At 37.7% G+C, this 23,096-nt stretch overlaps 2 long non-coding RNA genes across 2 annotated transcripts in view; both read left to right on the top strand.

Moving 5' to 3' along the window:
- LOC106724344 overlaps positions 1-12,889 on the top strand; it is a 29,842-nt gene extending 16,953 nt beyond the window's left edge. The window contains exons 3-4 of the long non-coding RNA XR_001360101.1: positions 2,867-2,976; positions 12,836-12,889. This is a non-coding gene — a long non-coding RNA (uncharacterized LOC106724344). The remainder of the gene's footprint in view (positions 1-2,866; positions 2,977-12,835) is intronic.
- Positions 1-23,096, top strand: part of LOC102263388 — a 212,200-nt gene that overhangs the window by 121,534 nt on the left and 67,570 nt on the right. The gene's annotated exons all lie outside the window — the stretch shown is intronic.

Raw genomic sequence — 23,096 nt, 5'->3', positions numbered from 1 at the left:
GAAAGACCCCTTAGGTTAGAAAAGGCTTCCTCATTCCTGGCTTCTCAGAAAAGCTCCAAATTGCCTTCATCCCAATCCCATTCACTTCTAAGGAGGTGGCTGATATGTTGCAATGCAGATCAGGGCAATTACTACACTACATTTCCAAGAGATCAATTTCTTTTTGGCACATCATAGGATTTGTCTATTTTCACTTACAGGAAATTATACATTACTAAATTGATGTGCTGATTATATTTAAAAAATATATTAAAATAAATACATAAATATTAAAATATACTGCTGCCTTTGTACTACCTAAAGTCAGATCTATAATGAAAAACAGATCTATAAAGTGTTAGTTGGCCATGCCCTCAGCATATCGATCTCCTTTGTAGGTAGTTGTGGATCCTCAAGTTCAGTTATTTAGTCCTAAGGGTTATATCTCAGCCATAAATGTCATAGCTATAAAGTGAGGATCTTGGGCCAGATGAATTCTAAATTCCCTTCAATCAGTAAAATGTTCAGGTTTCTGTTTAGTTTAGTTTAGTTTTAACCAAGAACAGTGTGCAGCAAGCCCAGCAGGCATGTGAACTGATCTGAATCCCATGGCTTGCCTTCTCTTCAGCCTTCCCTCCCCTAGGCTGTGTCCCAGTTAGTGCTTTTTTTTGTTCGTTTGTTTTTCTCAGATAGTATTTCAGCTTTCCCAGTGACACCTTCCTGGCTGTACTCGGAGAGGAAAGGGGATGCTGGAGTTGACAGTGCAACTAGCACTGTGTAGTCACCTGGGCTGAGATCCACACATCTGTGAACAAGTGGCAGAGTTAGCAGGCAGATACAGCCGGAGGATGGAGAAATCCCAAAGGTGTTAAGTCTCTGGCTTTTTTTTTCTACTTTAGTTTTCCTTTTCATTATTATTTCTCTTTGTTCCCCATACATTTACCATCATATTCCACGATGTAGCAGGATTCTTTAGCAATTACAAAACATGCTTTTTTGAGTCTGCCAGCAAATATCTTCTGATTTAACTTTTAAAATCGAATAGGTGGGCCCTATCTATTCAGAAGTTCTTGTGAGCACCATGAAATCCCAGCAAGATTCTTGGAGCAGGTCTGATGAAAGATTAGGGGCTGTGGATTACAGAGTTAGTTTGGCCCAATGGAGTCAGCCTCACTTAAACTTTTGGACCTAGGCCAGGTTAAAGGCCAGCAGGATAAACAGGAAAATCAAGTTCCATGTCTTATAACATGAATTACTTGGCTAGAAAGTTGTCTTGTTAAAACCTGTTTCCATCATCCTGTTTTTATACTGATCTCACACAAAAGGGAAAGCTGTAAGAACTCCAACACTTTCAGCCAAAGAGAGAAAATGAGGGGGTTAGCATAACGATGGATCTAGTGCATAAGTGGCCAAGATTTAACACTTTGTGGAGGACTCTATTTTCCCATGGACCAGGCACATTGAGTGCTTTTCTCCACAAGCAAGGTATATTAGACCAATTATCTCCAACCAGACAGATGACTGTGATATTTAGATCTAAGCAGGTAAGTGCATCATGCTCAGATGCACATTCCACAGAGAGTCTGAGCTCAATGTGCTCACCTGAATTCACTTCTGCCCTTTGTCAGCCCCCACGCACTAATCTCCTTGGTTACCGCAACTTGCTGCACGTAAGAATTTTCAGCGACTGGAAATCACTGTGATTTTCAACTTTTAAGTAATTATAGATTCTCCTATTAAGGGGCAATATTCATCTAAAGTCCTGCTCAAGTCAGCTACTGTTTCTGAATCAAATGCATGTGGTCAAATATGTGTTTTCTCTTCCTCTGAAATATATCCTCTATATTGCTCTACTATAAAGGAATTTAAAAAGGAGAAAATTATTTCCCACTTGGTATTTCTAGATAATTTATTTATTCATTTTTTAAACAAATATATATATTTTTAAAAACCTAGTAGAATTCAGACACTGCTCTAGGTATTGAGGTACAGTGGTGAACAAGAATAAACATTCCTTACTTAATAGGCCTTACATGTCAGTTTGGAACTCATGCCATTAATTATTATTCTGAATATTGCAATTAAGCTGGTCTTCATTTATTTGTAAACACAACTACCTACGAGGATATTAATGGAGACTAATTATTCAAAATGTAATTGTCTACCATGCAGAATGCCATTATTTATAATATCATGGTGTGTGTGTGTGTGTGTGTGTGTGTGTGTGTGTGTGTGTGTCTGACAGTGCTTAAAGTGAACTGAACTGTGTGGCATATATTGTCAACTATATTAACAAGACTATGAGTTCAAATGAGTATTTTCTGCTGTCCTTAAATGCTAATAAATTTCAGTAATAAATTCATCTCAGAAGCACAGAAGGTGGTATATGCATGTTCATTTTATGAGAGCTTTTAAGAATTATATGAGTAATAGAATTAGGTGAGAAAAACAATAACTTGTAACTAGTGAGTGAAGTAGATTGCAGCCAGCAAGGATGTCAGAATAGAAATTTTATGTTTAGCTTTGAATGTATGGTAGGAAGCCAAGAACTCACAGTTTACCTAGTTTTCTTTCATAATTTTATTGGAATAACTGGGAAATTACTTGTATATTTGATTATTCCAGGGGAAAGACATTTATCAGATAGTAATGTTATAGTCAGACACCAAGTGAATTTCTTCAAATTTTAGAGAAAAAGACATAACTACCAATCTAATAAAAGAATGTCCTGATTTTTTAGTTCTTGGGGGAATCTCAAGTGAACTAAGAGAATGTAAACATTCACTAAGGTTGGTAATTCAGTAAGTCTGCCTATATAGATTTGTGTTAAAATCATCTCCCTTGAATTAAAACACTGACTAGGATCACATTTATTCATGAATTTTAGGACTAACTACTGATTCCTGCATAAACTTGGTTTGTGATCATGTGCAAAGCACAACATCAGAGGAAAGAAGGAGGCTCCTAGCTTTTATATGCTTATGGAAGAGTTTTCAGGTAAAGCATTTAAACATCAGAGATATCTTTCGGTGAATTGGCCAAGCATGAGAGCACTTTCTTTTCTTATGTCTTCAAATGAGAATGCAAACCTTGCTTTAACTGGGTAGAGGCAGGGGGTGCAATTCAATGTGCTCTAACCATTTAAACGTGGAATAGAATTAAATATTTCCCTAAAATGAGCCATATTAGTATTATTAATTATCATATCAACTGAGTTACTTAGAGAATAAGTAATTGTGATTACGCTCCTAAAAGCTGTACTTTTGGAAAAAGATGGTTATCAGAGTGAGCATACTAACTCTCTGTGATCCCAAGTTGCAAAGAAAAAATAGGTTGATCATATTCAGTGTTATAATAGAAGAAAGATCTGGTGACTGTGATAATCATCCTGACAGTGTCCTTTGAAGATTTGGATGGGAATGGCAGCAACAGTCAAATGAAAGGCTGGCAAAATTAAAATTGATGACCACATTACATATTATACTGAAGCTCATACATTATAGTCAATGAAAGGAACCATGCAGTACAAATAGGAAAGCCACAGTTTCTGCTGACTTCTAATTATATTTCTTTTTCCCTCCATCTGTTTCTATTCCAGCACCTTAACTCCTTCTAATATATTTAGAGAGAGATGGGTTTCTTTAGGATTTTGAAGCCAACCTCAGAGCTTTTAAAGCTATAAAATATAATACATATATGAAATAGAAAAATTGACCACTATTCATTGAAGGATAGTAAGGCCCCTGGATATATGAGATGTGAAGGTTAGTGCAATGTAAGGAGAAAAGATGGTTCCTACTCCAAGCTGGTAATATGTGATTTTTGGCTTTGCTATGCCAAACACTGTGCCAGGAACTGACAAGTTTGGAGTACATATGAAATTAACTCATTACTCAAGAATGGAAACATAAATTCAAGAAATATTGTCTGCACAAAGAAAAATATTTTTTCAAGTTCAAAGCAAATAAACAGATGAATAGACAAGGCACTGCAAGTAGTAATCAATGATGTCACACCATGGCAAGTACTTGCTGGGGAAAGAAGGGAACTATAGTTTGGGCATCAATGAGAAGTAAGCTTTGTGAAGACCAAATGTTAAGAAAAGTGAGAAACTCCATACAGAATCTTTAGTTGATGTAACAACAAAATTTTTTGTTCTAAAGACTGGCCTATGGAAGGTCATGGTGTTCTCCGTGCTATTCAATATGATTGGTTTTTTTTGTAGGGCAGGAGCTCATGTTCTTAATCTCAACCCTTGCATCAAAACATACATACTTATTTAAATTTTTTTCTACATATATTACTTAATTTTCTCTTTATTCTGGGACATTTTGGCCATCAAATCTGGCCTCTTTAGCCTTCTCAACCTCGCTTTACCTTGAAGCTCACATTAGTTGTGCTTATAATTGCAGAATAATATTGTATTTTCTGCCCAGAATGCCTCTCCTAACTCTTTCATCTGACAACCTCATCTTTCAAAGTCCAGCTCAAACAGTCCCTCCTCTGTGCAAGTTTTCTCTGATTGATTCAGACAGGCGATGGCCACGTTCCCTCTAGCCTACCATGGCTCTTCACCAACACTTCTTTTATAACACCTACAATTTGTTGAAATTCTGTTTACATTCTTATTTCTCTACTGAGATGATAGCTCTATAGCTGGGGACCTTCTCACCAGCACCTGGCTCAGTGCATAACATGTAGTAGGTTCTTAATAAGTATGAAATATTTACTGACTAAAATTTCAGCATGTACTGAATAAAAGAATGAATAACTAAAAAGGATCAATTATGTCATAGCACCAGGGCCATACTGATTAACCTAACTAGCTGAACTCCCTTAATAATTGGGATATTCATGAGAACTGATATCACATTTTCAAGTATGTGATCTGCTTAGAAAGTTGAGGAATAAAAGCGGCAAATCAATATTTGAGACGGGGCAGAAGGCTAAAACTTCTTCCTGATAAAATGCATAAAAGTCTGAGTCAGTTGAAAAATTATAAATTAAAGAAGTGACCTTAGAAAACATTTAGCTAAACTTTCAGAGAGAATGAACTCTCCCATGGCCTCCCACAGGGTTATTAGCAGAGGACCAAAACTCAAGCTCCAAACTTGCAATCCTGTGCCATTTTCTCTGTTCTCACTGCTGTGACAACTCCATTTCCAATGCTTATGCATCCAGCATAGAGTGCAGATAATGTGATTCTCTTCTCTTTTGCTCTCATGAATAGTTTTCAGCAGCTCCCCCCAATTGCTTTCTAGGGCCCTGCTGGGTTCACCCTTGAAAAGGACATCTGATCTAATAGCAAAGAGAATTACCCAGTACCTTTCCAATAGCCCTTCAGTCAATCAGCCAACAAGTTATTCAGCAGTTGCTGATGTGACCAACACAGGGCTAATATGATAGAGTTGGCTGCTTTTAAGCTCAATGCAGCAATTAAATAGCACTTTGCATGACTGACTTTGCATCCCTCGAAGGACAATATTTTCCAAGGCCACTGTGAACTCAGTAATGGGAAGCTCACCCAGTAATTAATTTTACATGGAATCATGCATTTTGGCCTGATCCCCGATATAGGCTTTAGGACAGTCAGATACAAAGCATCCAGGACCCAATTCTGTCCTCAGACGTTCAAAGACAACATCTATCTGGTCTCTACATTTAATGATGCAAACTGAACACCCAGAAAGCAATAGAATGAGAAATACGAAGGTCTTTATATGAAATTTTGAATGTTTTATTGTACCAGGAATATGGTGGGAGTGAGAATGACCATTAGGAGTTTGTGACAGTTTTTGCTGATGCTTTGGTAATTTTTGCTGATGTGTGACTCGGGCTTCAACTGAAATATAAAGGCATGGAGTAAACCTTTGGAATGGAGGCTTCCCTGCAAATCAGACCATTAAGTCACACACAGACACTGGACCTGAGGAGTTGCCACCACAGGGAAGTTGGTTGGCTGAGGAGTCTGCACTATTCTTGGGATCATCCTGATGATTAAGATGGGCTTTCAAATTTGCATAAGGGTATTCCCTTCCTGTTCAGTGGATAACATTAGAGAAAGAAATGAAGTCAGGATAGGGTTGCCAGAGAAAATACAGAACACCCAATTAAATTTGAATTTTAGGTAAATAACAAATATGTTTTTAGTGTAAGTATGTCCAAGATATTACATGAAACATACTTATATTTTTAAAAATGATGTTTACCTAAAATTCAAATTTACATGAACAGCCTATATTTTTATTTGCTAAATCTGGCATTTCTAAATCAAGACCTTCTGTCAGTTAATTTGGGTAGTTATTGCAAAACTGTAGGAGCTTTAGGTGTTATTGCAAAATTGTAAATTCCATCCTGCAAAGCTACGTGAATCAGTCACAACTCAGCTGACAGAAGTTCAGCAAGGTCAGGCTCTTGGGTAATACACGGATGGGAAACTGCTGGGAATAAGTGTTAAGCACAGTATTGCATACCGGTTAAGAACATGAATTTGGAGTCAGGTGTCATGTGTTTGAATCTTGACTATGCCACTGTTTGTTACATGACTTTGGCCAAGTTATTTAACCTTCCAGTACCTTAACTTCTTCATCTGTGAAATGAGGATAATAGAAACTAACTTTAAGTTGTAAAGATTAAGTGCACTGATAAGCATGAAGTGTTTGGCACATCTAAAAAACTGTATATATATTAATAAGTGATTATAAGACCCACATAAATTTCTGGGCATGTTTTAAAAATTTATCTTAGATTGCTTACATGTAATGTAACATTAAACTCATGAGTCATTTAAAATTAATTTAGTAAATAAAAGGGATGCTTAACTTAATTATATGTTCCTGAGCATTTATTTGTTTACTCAAGCAATGTTATATGTATTTTTTAAATACATTTTTATTGATTTCGGGGAGGCAGAGAGAGGGAGAGATAGAAACATCAATGATGAGAGAGAATCATTGATTGGTTGCTTCCTGCAAGGCCCCAACTGGGGATCAAGACCACAACCCAGGCATGTGCCCTGACCAGATCGAACAGTGACCTCCTGGTTCATAGGATGACTCTCAACCCTGAGCTACACCAAGTCAGGCTGTTATATGTATGTTAATTGCATGACCCTGTACCTAGAATTATTGGAGTCTCTGTGTCAATTGAGCTTTGTCAACTTCTACGATAATATCACCCCAGAGGAATTAAAATGTCTCATGACAAAGATCCAGGGGAAAGTAAGAACTTTTAAAATTATTTTAAACATAAATAAAGCAGTCATAAGAGGTAAGTGCCTTCATGATGTCCAGACATCATGAAAGTTACATTCAACAAGGTTGTCCTAAAAGGAGTAGTGATCGCCTCTAATTGTCACGATAATGTGTGACTACTATGATATCAATGTAGGGGTAGAAAAGGAAAAGTGAGACAGTGAGTTCATGAGCTTTTAATAAGGAAAGAAGACTAAAAAGTTGCTGGCTGAGTAAGAAAACTCTAGACATTTTAGACACATCACAAGTCTGATTCACTATAATCATGTCACTAAATTGAAAAGTATAAATATAATTGAGAATTCTATCTTTAGTCCATGTAAGAAAACTCATTCTACTCAATCTTTTTGTTTTTAATAAGCCAGACATAGTGACTTTTTCAGCTTCAATTGAAACATAAATGAAAATGTAATTTCATTTACATAGAAATTCAATTATATCCAGTTATAGAGTGTTTGCCACTTGATATTGGGGGAAATAAGATATTTCAGAGGTTTTGGATAAGAGACGTTTGAAGAAGACCTATGTACTTAGAATTAAAGGCACAGCGACCACTGCAGAATGCCTGTATAGCCTAGGTCTGATGCCAGCATGGTGGACGCAGCTTTTCTGGCGTTGGCCCCTTGTGATTCTGTGGGTGCAGTATCCCAGGAGAACTTTGGATCTTACACAGACATTTTTAGCAATGGTGTTTGCAAAGGATCCCTCTGCATTGTGTGAGGGGCATGATCAAGTCCTGAGATCCCTGGTGAAATCCTCAGTGGTAATTCTTCCAGATGGCTAGGCTTCCTGGTGCTACTGTAAGAGCATCTGGGGAAATATAGAGAGACGCTGGAGTAGTTCTTCAGAACTTCCAAAGCACTTTTTTTTTAAAGGTTACATACTTTATTGATTTTTTAGAGAGTGAGGAAGAGAGGGAAAAAGAAAGAAACATGAATACCAGAGATATATCGACCGCTGCCTCCTGCACGTGCCCACAACCCAGGCAAGTGCTCAGACCTGGAATTGGACCCACAACTTTCAGGTGCACAGGATGATGCTCCATCCAACTGAGCCACACAGGCCAGGGCCAGAGCATCTTTTAAACGCTGCCTCTCATGCTAATCACCAAAGAGGCAGAGTTGCTGGGATTGAGAAACTAACCACTTAAAGGGAGGTAAGGTTGAGATAATGCAAAGGAATACAGACATCACATAGAAGGGCTCATTGCAGGTTTGCCTGTTTTCATGGCTGGCACTTTATCCTAGGCCTTACTGTAGGACTTTGCAACCCTTATTTATCATTGAAATTAGTTTTAAAACTTTACCTAATTGATACCTAATTTGCTTCAATTCAACTGTCAAAAAGAAAACAACAAAGAACCCTAACATATACATATGAGGTTTTTTGATCTCTGAATAAGAAATTTGACCTATTTTAGGTGTCAAGAGAGAAAAGAATGACTACTTAATAAATTACATTAATTTTTTATGAGTTCTGATATTTAGAATAGACTAAACAAAAGTTTTAGCAAGTTATTGCCTATAGAAGAATAAATGTGGCAACCTAATTATTGAATTTTATCCAAGTTCATAGAAAATGAAGGTAATTCACTATCTGCTGATACTCTGGACAATTTAGATAAGTTTATTGTTTAACTTCTTTTTGCTAAAGCTCATGGAAACTATACGTACATTTTCTTATGACTCTGAATCGCATGTATAGATAACTAAAGCAAGAGATAAATGTTGCAGGCCAGACAGCTAGGAACAAGAACAGTGTGGGACAAGTAGAGGAGAGGATTCGGAAGGAACTAAAGCTGGCATAGTTGTTCTAGCTGTTCTTGGTGATAAGCTCCAAGAGATGGCCATCTGAACCTAATGCATTTCCTGTACTTTTTTATAAACAAGAATGTTAGGGAAAGTCTATTTTGTTCCATTCTCTAGAACAATGGTATATTGGATCAGGCTAGCCTTTACATCTTTTAGTAATCATAAAATATTTGAAATACTTTGTATTGACAATGATATATATCCAAATGCTTGTACTATTTTAATTAATAAAAAGGATAGGTTAAGTGAATTTTTATTTATCTTGATTTATAAACTTATATTGTTAACAATATTTGGAATTGTAACTTAGTCTCCCCCCCCCCCAAACTTCTAAGCAATTTCCTTTTTTGCCTACAACTCTTCTGGGCTGTTTGAAATAGATGACCTGAATTGACAAGTCAGTTTAGTGTGGTCCCTTAAGATGGGACATTAGGGTCAGGTATGTTAAGGTACTGTTGGGTAAAATATGATTAGGAATAATTGCTTAGTAACAGAAAATAGAGGCAAATGTAACTTTATATAATAGATTTATAGTCCAAAGGAAAATTACAGCAATTTCAGTCAAAGTCTCCATGGGAGATTTATGTTTATGTTTAGTGTTTATAGTAAAACTGGAGCTTCAGTGCACGAATCTCATGCACTGGCTGGGGGGTGGGGTGTCCCTTAGCCTGCCTTGTGCCCTCTCGCAGTCTGGAACCCCTTGGGGGATGTCCACCTGCTGGCTTAGGCCCAATCCCCCTGGAGGGGGGGTGGATTTCAGACATCCCTCTCACAGTCTGGAGCTTTCGCATTCCGGCACCCCTCGCTCCTTACCACCAGCCGGCAGCGGAGGTGGGAGAGGCTCCCACCACCGCTGCTGTACTCTCCAGCAGTCTGGAACCCCTTGGGGGATGTCCACCTGCTGGCTAATCCCAATCCCCCTGGGGGGGGTGGATTTCAGACATCCCTCTCACAGTCTGGCACTCTCACAGTCCGGAACCCCTCGCTCCTTACCACCAGCCTGCAGCGGAGGTGGGAGAGGCTCCCACCACCGCCCCTGTACTCTCCAGCTGTGAGCCTGGCTTCTGGCTGAGCAGCGCTCCCCCTGTGGGAGTGCACTGACCACCAGGGGTCAGTTCCTGCATTGAGTGTCTGCCCCTTCGTGGTCAGTGCGCATCATAGTGACTGGTCATTCCTCTGTTTGGTCGATTTGCATATTACGCTTTTATTATATAGGATTATCTTGGATCAGGAAAAAGAAAAGAGAGAAAATAGCCAAAACAAGGTAAACCAGTTGGTAGGAACAAAAGCTCCATTGTCCACTGAATGCTAGAAGGTGAATTTCCATGCAATTGTAATAATTTGGAGAAAATAATGCCTATGTAGGGATTTCCACTTCTCTGCAATGTTCTTCCCATTTTTTCACAGTAAGTTCCCAAACCAGACCTGATGTATACTTTTCTTGATTAACAACTCAAGCAATATGAGATTTCAGAAAATTCTGATGTCCACATTTAAGGTGCATCACTAAAGTTTTAGTAATAAACATTGCTTATAGTATAATAGGGAACAATAAAACTTGTAACTTTGCTGTGGTGGTCACTGATGCCCAATGGCTCCTGCTGCTGGTAGGTTATTTATGACTGTACTATAAACTTAAGCAGAACACAGAGAAGTGGCTATTTTCTGTTTTAGTTATTAGGCATCAGCACAAAAGGGTTAGGAGCTTTTGGGTTATTATTCATTGACAATAATCTGTATCCTGCTGTGAACAATGCTGCATGCTGTGCAAATATAGCAAGAGTGCCTTCATAAATAATGCCAGAAACACGAGCTGTGCCAAGGCAGATAGAATATATAGATGGCAGGTTGATGTGTTAGGCCCCTGGGTTTGCTTACTTGTGCAGGCTGACTTACCTTAGGCAAGTGAGAACTGTCTTCGCTCAAAGCAGGCTTTGGAGTCCATCTTCCTGCCCTTGTGCCCTGGTCTCCTTTTTAAGAAGCAAAACAGAAGTTTATATTTTAATAATATTTGTGGGGATCTGAAGTCTTTGTTTTACTGTCTCCTTCCCATCTCTGCTCATAGAGGAGAGGAGGAGAGGACTAGGGTCAAACACTTTAATTTTGTATCCTGGTGTCTGTTCTGAGTGTGAAATATTCCTTTTCTTCGTTAAGATTCTGAGGAGTTATTTTTTTAAAATTTCATAATAAAAAACAAATCCCACCTTCATCCCTTAGAAAGATAGATCCTTCCAATAATGATGCAATTGGCTTGACGCTCACTGAATTTTATCTTCTTACATTATACATGTTGTCATCCTTATTTTGATGATGAGAATAGAATGTGTTTTCTCTTCTTATAATTATCTTCTATCAGCAACAGAAATGACTCTTCTTTAGTCTGTCCAGAGATGTCAATGTTTACTTTTAGGCTATTTACATGCATATAAGATAGTAGTTCAATTTATGCAAAAGATTATTACTCACACCCTCAGGCCACAGCCCAGAGAGGGGAAAATGAGAAATAAGATTATTTATGGAAAATTTATCTCCAGAATGAGACCATGTAGCACATGCTTGAAAGAGAAGAGGTTTCAATGGATTACCCAAGACAAGGGTGATTTGTTCCCAGAATCATACCAAATGACAATGTGGCAAGCAGAATAATGGCCCCCAAAGATACCCATATCCTAATCCCTGGAACCTGTGAATATATTGACTTTGCAGATGTGATTAAATAGGATGTTTAGGTAAGATTCTTCTGGATTATCCAGGTAAGCTCAATATAATCACAGGGGTGCATATAAGTGAAAGGAGTCAGGAGTATCATTGTCAGACTGATATAGCATGATAAAGACTCAAATGGCCACATGGCTTTAAAGATGGAATTGGGGCCAGGAGCCCAGGAATGCAGGCTTCTTCTACAAACTGGAAAAGGCAAGGTGACAGATTGTTGGGGTCCAGCCCCAGCAGGTCCAGGGGTTCCCAAAGGTGTGGACGGAGTTGGCGAAGAATGAAGGACACGGAGGCTGTGTTCAGTTGATCAGCATAGCGAGGTTCTCCCGCCAGCTCTAGCCATGTTCTACCTTTATTCTCCTGTTACATCTGTATTTATACCAGTTGATTTTAATCTTATCAATTTCTATTCCAAAGGTTAGGGCGTTTCTTATCTCCATTCCAGGGAGTAAAGATTATGTAGCTTAAGCGTGACTGTTCGTAAAGGGGTTTTATACCCGCCCTAACTTCAGGGAAAAATCCCTACCTGGGGAAACAACCTTTCTCGGAGAGGTGACCTTGGTTAAAACACATAGCGCCAAGAAGGGGAGCAAACATATTAAGAACAGTATGCCATATACGCCAGGTCCCTTGAAACATATGCTGTGCAGATGTTTCTTCCCTGCAGTGACTGTGTCAAGCAGCAAGGATGGACCAGCTTCCGGCAACAGATTCTACCTAGACTCTCCAGAATGAATGCAGCTCTCTTAATACCTTGATTTTAGCTCCATGAGACTCATGTTAGACTTCTGACCTCCAGAGCTATAAAGTAATAACTGTGTTGTTTTAAGTTACCAAGTTTGTGGAAATATTTTATAGCAGTGATACAGAATACGTAGTTGAAAATTCATACTGACACCTTTATAAGAATGTGATAAAGTTTCACTCATTCAATTACATTAAGAAAATACTTTAGAAAATAGTAAATTGCCTACTACATACCAAGCATTTTCCTTTGGCATTAATAGTGCATCAGTAAATGATATATGATCATTCATTTATTCTCAAAATACTTATTTAATGCCTACTATTTGCCAGACACTGTTCAAGGGGACACATGGTGGAATAAGGCAGCTAATGCTCTTCTATAGAAGAAAGCAGATAAGCGCAAGTAATCAGATCATTTCAAGTTGTGGTATGGGCTATAGAGTAGGTGATAAAGATTAACTGGAGAAAAGCTCCCTCTTGTCAGCTGGACAGGGAATGCCTCTCTGAGAAAGAGGAGGTGACATCTAAGCTGAGACCTAAAGGCCAAGAAGGTGGAACTGAAGATGTTTAAGGAGAAGGATGGGCAACATCCGTGAGACAGACATCAGCTTAGCAAGTGTAAATAACTGACCTAGGAATGGGAACAGAGAGAATGGAGAGAAGCTTGTGGAGAGAGAACATTCAGGGCTTCCTGGGCCATGAAAAAGAATTTGGATTGTATTCTAAGAGAAATGGGAATCCAATTAAGGCATTTCAGCATTGAACAGCATGCGGTAATGAAGGTTACAGTTTACTGGATGACCTTAAAATAATTAAAGTGCTTTTGTAGAATTATTCACATTTTGAACTGAAAGGAATTTAGAGATCAAATAGTTTGATTCTCCTTTTTTCTTTTTTGAGTTCTCTTTATGATCTACCTCTTAGGATATTATTAATTTTTTAATTAACTAGAGGTCATATAGCTTGATTCTTCTTAATAGAAACTGCTGACTACATTGGTTAATTCATTGGTCTGGGATAAAGTCTGTCTCTTGTCTCTAGTTTATATACTTCTTACACAATTTCACTAATTTTCCTTTAGTATAGAGTCTCTCATTTCTTCTTCCTTTTCAGTGAAATCACTCACAAACCAAGATCTATTGTACAGATAATAAAGAAGTTCTTACAACTAGTGGAACTGGACTCAGGAATTGAAAAGAAAGACTTTATGTGAAATAGACCCTTTACTGTGCTCTTCTTTGTGATCTTATATTCATGAATGACTTATTCCAGGTCATTCATATCATTTTATGAAGTACGTTATTTTTAGTAACAGCCTGCATAACCTTTTGATGTTTTTCTTTTTATTTGCCAAAGAGAGAAAAAGACAGCATTGAAAATTGGATGGTTGGCAGTTGCTAGGCACCAAGCAGACATTCAGGAAGTGGCAATGAAACACAAGGAGATTTAAAAATAAACAACCATTTTAATCTTTAACCACAATTCCAATGAAGCAGACTGTTATCTGATTACTCCAAACAGACATAATATTTTTGAACTTGCTGTGTTTTATCAGTTGCGTTTACCTACAGTTATTTATCCTTCTAATATGTTTGTCAGGTTCACCAAAATTAACTTTTATAATTTTTAGGTTTAGTGGTTGGAGGGATGGACAGTTGTTTGGAAAGCAAAGTAAAATTGATGCCATTTAAATTTTAGTAGAATTGGCTTGCATATTTCCCTTCAGAGATCCTTGTAATCTGAGTAGAGATTTATTCATTTCATGATCCCTGTTTTTGTGTGTGTGTTTGTTTTTTTAATATGTATGTTTTAATTGATTTCAGAGAGGAAGGGAAAAGGAGAGACAGACAGAAACATCAATGATAATGGGATAGAGCCCACAACCTGGGCATGTGCCCTTGACCGGAATTGAACCCGGGACCCTTCAGTCTGCAGGCTGACGCTCCATCCACTGAGCCAAACTGGTTAGGGCCCTGTTTTGTTTTTTTCTCTGCCTTCATGCTGGGAGGCACAACCTCCCCACTAAGTTGTGTGGGGTCTTAGTAATCTCTGTTGCAAACAATGCAGTTTTGTGTATTGAATTCTGTACCATAAACTACAACAATAAATGAAATAGAACTCTACTAGAAAGAGCAATGACCTGATAATATGTTACTTGCAGAATTAGTAACACATGCTGATGGCACAAGGCAGCGTTATGGCTGAAAGAAAGCACAGCTTCCAAAGCCAGAGTGCCTGGGTTTGAATCTTGCTCCTCCTTTTACTCGCTATGTAACCTTAGGCAAGTCACTTACCTTCTTTGTTCCTATTTCCCATCTTTAAGAGGCAAAATGATAGTAACTAGCTGCTAAGATAGTAACTAGCTGCTAAGATGACTAAAGGAGACCATGTTTGTAAAGCTTTTAGAAAAATGTCTGTCATAATAAATATTATGTAAGTTATTTATTAAAGTACAATGCAGATATGTACATGGGAATAAACTCTCACTAGATCCTATTATTCTGTTTACTTTTTTCTCCCATATTCTTAAAGTACACCTAGAAAGAAGAACTATTTGTTTCCAAAAGTAAGGCCTTATGAATAAAGAAATAAACACATCATTTCTATTTATAGCAAGTCACTATTTGCTTTGCACGGTTTCCATATGCATGAATTTCAGTTACTGTGACTTACTTAACAGCAGTCCTTCAACAATATGGTTAGAATTTTAGTTGCTATGGCATATTAACTGAGTAAGTGCGTATAGTGCACACTTCTTGCGAGCTCTTCAGTCCATAATCACGGTGTCCGTAACAGGTGCCCATCGTGAATCATGTCACTTCTTTTAAAATTAGTTGGTGATTGGTCACTGCATATCTGTTATTCAGCCTGTTGTTGTGTTGCTTCTTTGTCTCCCAGTGATAGGCCCATATGATATTTGACACAAATGCATAATCAACAGATGAATTGGTCAACAAAGATGAAAGTACCCTGGAGAGACAAGAGATAGCAAATTAAATGAACATAAATGGAGCTGTAGAAGAAATAGCTGACCGTGGGAATGTTGACATTGGTCCATTGAGAGACTGTGGATATGTAGCCAGAGGAACTTAGTGTGAGTGAACTTATTTACATAAGTTGGGCAAGAGGTTGTGATGAAAAGGATAAAGCTGCTCTAGAGAAAGTGACTTCACATTGAGAGAACTCTCAGAGATATTTAGATATTTTACAATATTGAAAACATGAAGGCTAAAATGTTTGAAGCTGATCAAAACTTAGACAGCACCATGACAATGCCCCGAAGCAGGAAAGATGCTTTTTTTGTGTCTTAAGTTATACAATGACAAAGAGAAGGCAAGCACTGTTCAAACTATTCTCGTTGAAAGTACAAAGAAATTGAATTCTCAATGGTTCTAATATTTTAAATCACAATGTACTAAGTAAATAGTATTTTTAAAATTTCCTTATATATTTATAAGCTATTATGAGAGAATTTTTAAAGTTTTAAGAAACATTTTTAAAGGTCATGGGGCAAATGTGATTTTCCCCATCACTTATGAAGATCACTTTGTGTGGTCTCAGCTTGCTTGGTCATTTAAATGGCCCTGCACTGCCGTGCAAAGTGAGGATTACATGTACTATTCTGGAGGCAGCGCCAATTCAATAAGAGAGGTGAGAAAAATCACCTGAGCGAAAATGATTATGCTGTTTGGGCCAGAAGCTTGAAAACAATATAGGTTTTATTCAAACGTAGCAAGTTATCTTATCCTTGGGATGTTTTTTGACCCAATGTTTACTCATTAAGTAGTGTTACAACACTTATGTGGATTACTCAGAAACAAGGATTCTCTAAATAGATCAAAAAACCTGAATTCTGCATTCTCATTTCCTGGCCCTGTATTTTTCACGGGAAAGGAGTGAAAGAAGTCTTTTCTTTTACCGTCAGCAGTTCAGGAGAGCGTGTCATTGGACATAAATTATACGCTCGATATAGAACTTGAATTGTGTAAGATCCCACACTAACGGGCACTGAATGTCAATGTTCATCTGAAATAACAGAGAGAGCATTATAGTCATTTTATCCAACTTAAGAAAGAACACAAACTTTAAGGTTTTCTAAGCAGGTGTCCATATCATTTTGACATTTATAGACTTCTAATGTTTTTAGATTAAAAATAGGCCTAAATATTTTGGTCATTCGTTTGCCATTGATGCATAACATTTAAATATAATAAAATCTAATTGAAAACTTATCATTCAGAATTTCTGCACATTTTAAGGATTGCTCATATACCAGCATTCTTAAGAATATTCCCTCTGATTCCCTTAATACTAACTCTACCCTTATCAAACTGAGCTCCAACCAAACAGAGACTTCCGCCACATTTCTCAGAATGCAGCCTCTATTTATGTATCCTCTGCTAAGAGAGAAGGAGATAGTATGAGTCATAAGAAGATCTTCATGATCATCACTCTTCAAGCTGTCAGCATAATTTAGAAGAATCAGAAAAGTTGAATAGTCTGAGACTTCACAGCTCTGGTTATTGACTCCCGTTGCTTCAGATTCTCTTTTTCTAAATTTTTTGCCTTGGGAAGCTTCTCAAAATTTGAGTTCTTAAAAGTCATTTAAAAATTCCCTGAGTATTTTACATTCTAAAACATATAAAAACACATAGGAAACAATATTATTGCAAATAGTTCTCAATCGTAACTCTTCTATTTCTAACCAAAGAAAGAGAAATGCAGTGAAATATATTTTACCATCAATTTAATAGGCAAAGCTCAAAAGGTAGACAGCATGTCTTGTTAGTGGTGTTGTAGGTTAATTTTTTTGCTTCTGGGAGTATAAATTGATGTATACATGAATATAAGAGTATAAACCTGGGAAAACATCAATTTAGCAATATCTATCAAAAGTTTAAATGAGGATCCTTTAGCAATTAATTCTACTTCTTGGACTTATCTAACATATTGAACATGTATGAAATGATCTATGTACAAAAACTTGCACTGCAGAATCATTTGTAATACTAAGCAACTAAAAATACCATGTAACAGGATGTTTAACATGACATTTTCACTAAGTGCCAATAAATTGAATTTCAAATCCTAAGTCTTAAGATAGATTTCCTTACATAGGACTTACAGAGAAAATACAATTGAAGTGATCTTGTGACTCTTGAATCCATCAGCCCAGGTCAAGGATGATATGGAAGGGGCAGAGACTGGAGAGGCTCTGTAAGGACATTGTTTCTAAGAGGGAGAAGGAAATATATGATAGCAATCCAAGTTGGGAGCTCTAGAGAGGATTCCTAAAAAATATGTTCCTCCAAGTTGAATGTTGCAGAGGACGTGGTGTGTAGTCTTGCCTAAGAAAGTTCAAGTGCCCTGTGGTTGTACATTAAAGTGGCTGAATTGGGATCAGCTAGCACTCCACTTGTCAAAGCAAGTCAGGCATACGTATGCCTATGGACAGATATGACCTACTAACAGGCAGAGTAGTGGCCTCTTAAAGATGTCTATGTCCTAATTCTTGGTACCCATGAATAGGTTAAATTACATGACAAGGGATTATAGCTTCAGATAGAATTAAAGTAGGTAACCAGTTGATTGTGAGGTAGAGAGATTATCCTGGGCCCAACAATAGCTTCAGATAGAATTAAAGTAGGTAACCAGTTGATCGTGAGGTAGAGAGATTACTTTGGATTATCCTGGGCCCAACGTAGTAGAGAGTGTGCTGAAATATGATTAAGTCCCTGTCAAAAGGGAGTGAGTGTTTGGAGTGTGGCTGGGTGTGTACTGCTCAGTTATCATCACCTTCCTCTACCAGGATTGGTGTTAGAATCTAAGAAAGAAGAGGGAGTAACAGCTCCCACACAGCTTGTGGTCAGTGAAAGGTATTCCAACACTTCTTCAAGGTGACTTGTTTGTGTCAAGGAGACAAGGCAAGAAAGTAGCAGGTGACATCAGAGTCGTCAGTATCAGGAGCAGGAGAAAGCATGGTGACCTGAGCAGCATTCCCACAGCCCATGGCAGGGTCGCAGAAGGCTTGGGGGTAAACAGGGACTATGACACCAGGGACAGGAGCACTAGAGGAGAGGAAGGGCATGAAAGCAGGGATGGCCCTGACAAAGGAGCACCATTGCCCACACAAAATCAAGAAATTCATCCATCCACAAATCCAGAAGGTTAGGAAAGTTTGAGGCTGATGGAAAACAGGGTCTGGCCTTCTGAAATTCTGCTGGAGGAGACTGAGTTAGAAAAATGTGTTTTAAACAATAATTTGGGCATTCTTTAGCTCTCATTTAGTGTGATTTGGAAAAATATAGGTAAAATTACATTAAAACCTATCCACACTTTAGGAATCTAGCTCCTGCTTTACTTCTGTCTTCTCTAGCAGCAAGAATAATTTTCACATTAGGAAAAGTTTAGTCATTGTGGTTAAGAAAAATATCAAATGACAATATAGGTGAGGAGATGATTACAGCATATTTATCACATGATGAAGAAATTGCTGATGTGATTGTGGAGCCTTTATGAATTATCTATAAAAATTATGGAAAGTAGAGACAGTTCCTCTTTCTTTTCTTTTTTAAGTTTTCTAAGAGAAAAAAGTCTATTCTGGGGTCATATATGTGACTTAAATGCTTAATACACTTTCAAAGATGATTATGAGGATGTTTTTTAGATCAAAAAGAGCTTAACAGATTCACCAAGAATATGTAATGTAATTTAATACAATTGAGTACAGTATGTTTGTAAAAGTCTCTAAATTTTTTTCATAAATGAGATAGTGAAATTTGACTTTAATCATAGTAATGAAAACAAAGTCAGCTAATTTATCCAATTTTTTAATGATACAAAAATAGGATTCTCAATAGGGTGAAATGATGGGTTAAAAATAATAAGATGCAATGTAAGTGATGATATGTAAAGCAACAATGCAAAGTACAGATTTTTGGAATACTGTAATTAAAATTAATGTAAGACTTTAGTTGGACAGTGCAAATTGGAGTGAATGTGGATGATAAAAAGATGTATGAAGTTTTGTTTCACATGCATGATAGTGCCCACAATGAGGAAAGTAAAAGCTCAATGTTCTCTGAAGAGAGTAGACAATATCAAAATACTTAATTCAGGTTTTTTTTTCAGTTTCTACCAAGACATGGGTACATTAGGGCATAATTACCGAAAAATGGCCAGAATCAGAACAATAAACCTAAAAAATAGAAACTTGTGGTGATACACAGTACCTGCACTTAAATATTTGAGAGATGGTCACAAGGAAGAATTATTAGATTTGTTCTCTAGACTTTCAATTGCAAATATTGCAGCATTGCCCTAACCGGTTTGGCTCAGTGGATCGAGTGTCGGCCTGCAGACTGAAGGATCCCGGGTTCGATTCCGGTTAAGGGCATGTACCTTGGTTGCGGGCACATCCCCAGTGGGAGGTGTGCGGGAGGCAGCTGATCCATGTTTCTCTCATCATGTTTCTAGCTCTCTATCTCTCTCCCTTCCTCTCTGTAAAAAATCAATAAAATATATTTTTAAAAAAATTGCAACATGGTGGTTAGTTGATTGCTAGGACCTGAAGTGATGAGAAATGAGGCTGGATGATAGAGTCCAAAGCATCGAAAGGTAAGCCATGTTAAGGAGGTTGGATGATGAGAAAACACAGAGGGCTGTAAGCAGTGGAGAAACATGAGCAAGTTTTTCTATTTTTGGAGATCCCTTGGGCTGCACTGGTCAAGCAGAGGCTGCCATCCAAAACATATGTTGTGAAGAGAGTGCTCCCAGGGAGTGGGGGTCCGGAGAGGGTAACCTTCAAGACTTGCGAATTTTAACTACAAATGTACAACTTTGGAGAATATCAAAACACTCCTTAATTGCTTTTCCATAATTATCTTAGCTATACAGTGGTCACAGTTGCCCTTATAATTAACAGAAAGGCAAGGCTTATATTTCCCTGAGAAAATTTCAAAATTCAATTCTAGAAATAGCTCACAGAAATACAGTGAATGAGAAAAAGGAACACTGTTATAAATTTTAAAATGGAATCTAATTAACAAAGAAAACTAAGCATAAAACAGTTCAAAATTGGTTTTCTGGAGACAAGCTTTAGTTTCTGAAACTCTAGAAAATAAGGTTACTCATACATAGAAAAAATTGGAATTGAGATATTGTTCTACCATCATTTCGAACATCAAAAAGAACATAATCCCCCAAATTACCATGAGTACTACCAATATATATATTCCTTTCAGGTAGATAGCAATTACAATTTAAGGGATGATGGATTCGGAATATCCAAGATTATGTCTTGGCAGAGGATTTGTCTGTTGATTATCTCCTGTAAGGAAGACTTAATAGTAGAGACTAAAAGACTTAAGTTTGTTAAGTAGGTTCTTGACCTCATTTCTCAATAAGAATCACATCCCTTGTTGTCTTGAATTAACCTCGTTTTCTTTATTAAGTTTGTTAGTGATATCAGTGAGTACATGTGTGTGATCATTCCAAGTCTTCATTTTATAGCAAGAATCTGAATTAGCCAATATTTTTATGCCCAATTTAACTAACAAATGGAGATAGAAAGGCATGGTAGAATGAAGACAAGATTACAGAAGGCCCGATTGAATAAAGTCTTGGTAAAGCATAGGTTCTCTGGAATCAGTCTGTGTCTAGACAAATCTTCATTTTTCGATTTACAAAGCTATGTGACTTGTTATGAATTAACCTTTGTGACTATTTTTCTATTAAATCAGCTATTAAGAACTTCATAAGATTGTTAAACAGTTAAGAAAAACTTGAAGTAAGTCTTACAGGTGTGCCTAGTATAGGTTAGGTAGTCAAATGGTTTTAGCTATTAGTCCTGGCTCTGATTCAACTAGCTATTATGGAGATAAAGATTATTAACTTCTTTAGATTTAGTTTCTTCATCTCTAAAATGAAGGTGTTGAACTAGATACTGGCAAATGATCTCTTTAATTAATATGATCATTATTTCTTTTTATTATCTTCATTTATCAGTTTTATATTGATTGTCTATTATGCACAAGGAATTATGCCTTGGATTAATGGGTTATATTGATATGATATTGACCTTCAAAAGTTTCCAAAATATAAAGGAGATAAGACATAGAGATGTAACCTCAATGCAGGCTCCACAGGGCAACTCGATTACACTCCATACTGTGTATAAGGTTCAGAGAGAGCAAAAGAGTGGAAAATAAGGGAATAGAGAGAGCAAAATCATGAAGGTGGGAAAGGACAATAATATTTAGGAATGAGGCATACACTGATTTAATGTGGTTGAGGGTTTCAAGTTGGGCTACATTGTAGTGCTTGTTGAATGCCTGCCTGAGAAACATAGATTATTCTGTAAACAGAAAGAAGCTGTTGAAAAATTCAGAGTAGAATCATGATCCTGCTAAGAAGAGAGAGGAAAAAGCTGAAGAAGAGAATGTAAGAGCTTAGATAAGAGGTAGTAAAAACCAATCTGCCCTTGACCTGGGGATTGGCATTCTTCTCACAAACTTTCTTGACATTTAGCACTTCTTTAGATTTCCTGTTCACATCCATCCTTCTCTCCTTTGATGTTCCTGTTGGGTAGGTCTTCTTTCCAAAGACCTGAACTTTCCATTACTCTATTTCCCTTTCTGATGCTCTGAAGAATTGGGAAGACTGGCTAACTGCATCTTGCTGCTGCAACTGTCCTTCCCTCCGATGGTGTACATGAGGGAGCCCTCACCTCTACAGGATTTATGCTTTATCCAGCCACATACAATTCTGCTTAGATGCTAATTCAAGTAAATTCAGACTTTTTTTTTCTGAGAGTTTTACTTTGAAACCTTCTCTGTTCCTCTGCCCTGAAGAACTCAGTTGGGCAATGTAGAAACCCCAAGATCTTTTTCCCTTTCCCTTAAAGCCTTATGTATAGCTAAGTTGTCATCTCTGGTCCTTCGACCACTATCAGATCTCCAGGGCTGAAGGCATACAGCAACAAAAGGGAATACCTTGTTCCAAATCTTTCTAAATTAAGAGAGTGCGGGAGCAGGAAGAGAGCTTTGGTAATTCCCTGATTCTTTCTTCCCAAAGGTTCCATTGCTACCCCTGAGCAAGGGTTTGCTGGGCATTGCTGCAGAAGGCTCTTTTAGGTTCTTGGTGGAACTTTCATGTCTGTGTTTCCTGAGGAGGTTAGAGTGACAAGGTCAGGTGAATGGAGCAAATGATCTACACTAATAAAAGAGAAACATGGTAATTGGCGTACGACCGCTACCCTTTTCATTGGCTAATCAGTGAGTATATGCAAATTAACTGTCAGCCAAGATGGCGGCCGGCAGCCAGGCACTGAAGCGAGCACGAGGCTTGCTTGCTGCAGATTCCAACGTTCTCCGCCTAACTTGCCAGCCTCTCAGTTGCAACTCTAAGCAACTATATACTATGTTGCAAATAAGAAGCTAAACAAAACCCCAGAAAAGGGCTTCCATTCAGCCGGGCTCAGACCTCAACATTGTATCTATGTTTTCAGCAGCAAGGCCTCAGAGCTAAAGCTGGCCCAGAAAAAAAAAAAAAAAAGAGAGAAGAAAACAAGGAGCGGTTGGAAGCTTTAGTC

The sequence above is a fragment of the Myotis brandtii genome, unplaced genomic scaffold (assembly GCF_000412655.1).
Source record: "Myotis brandtii unplaced genomic scaffold, ASM41265v1 scaffold8, whole genome shotgun sequence".
Taxonomy (NCBI): Eukaryota; Metazoa; Chordata; class Mammalia; order Chiroptera; family Vespertilionidae; genus Myotis; species Myotis brandtii.
This window is presented reverse-complemented; position numbering and strand designations above follow the sequence as displayed.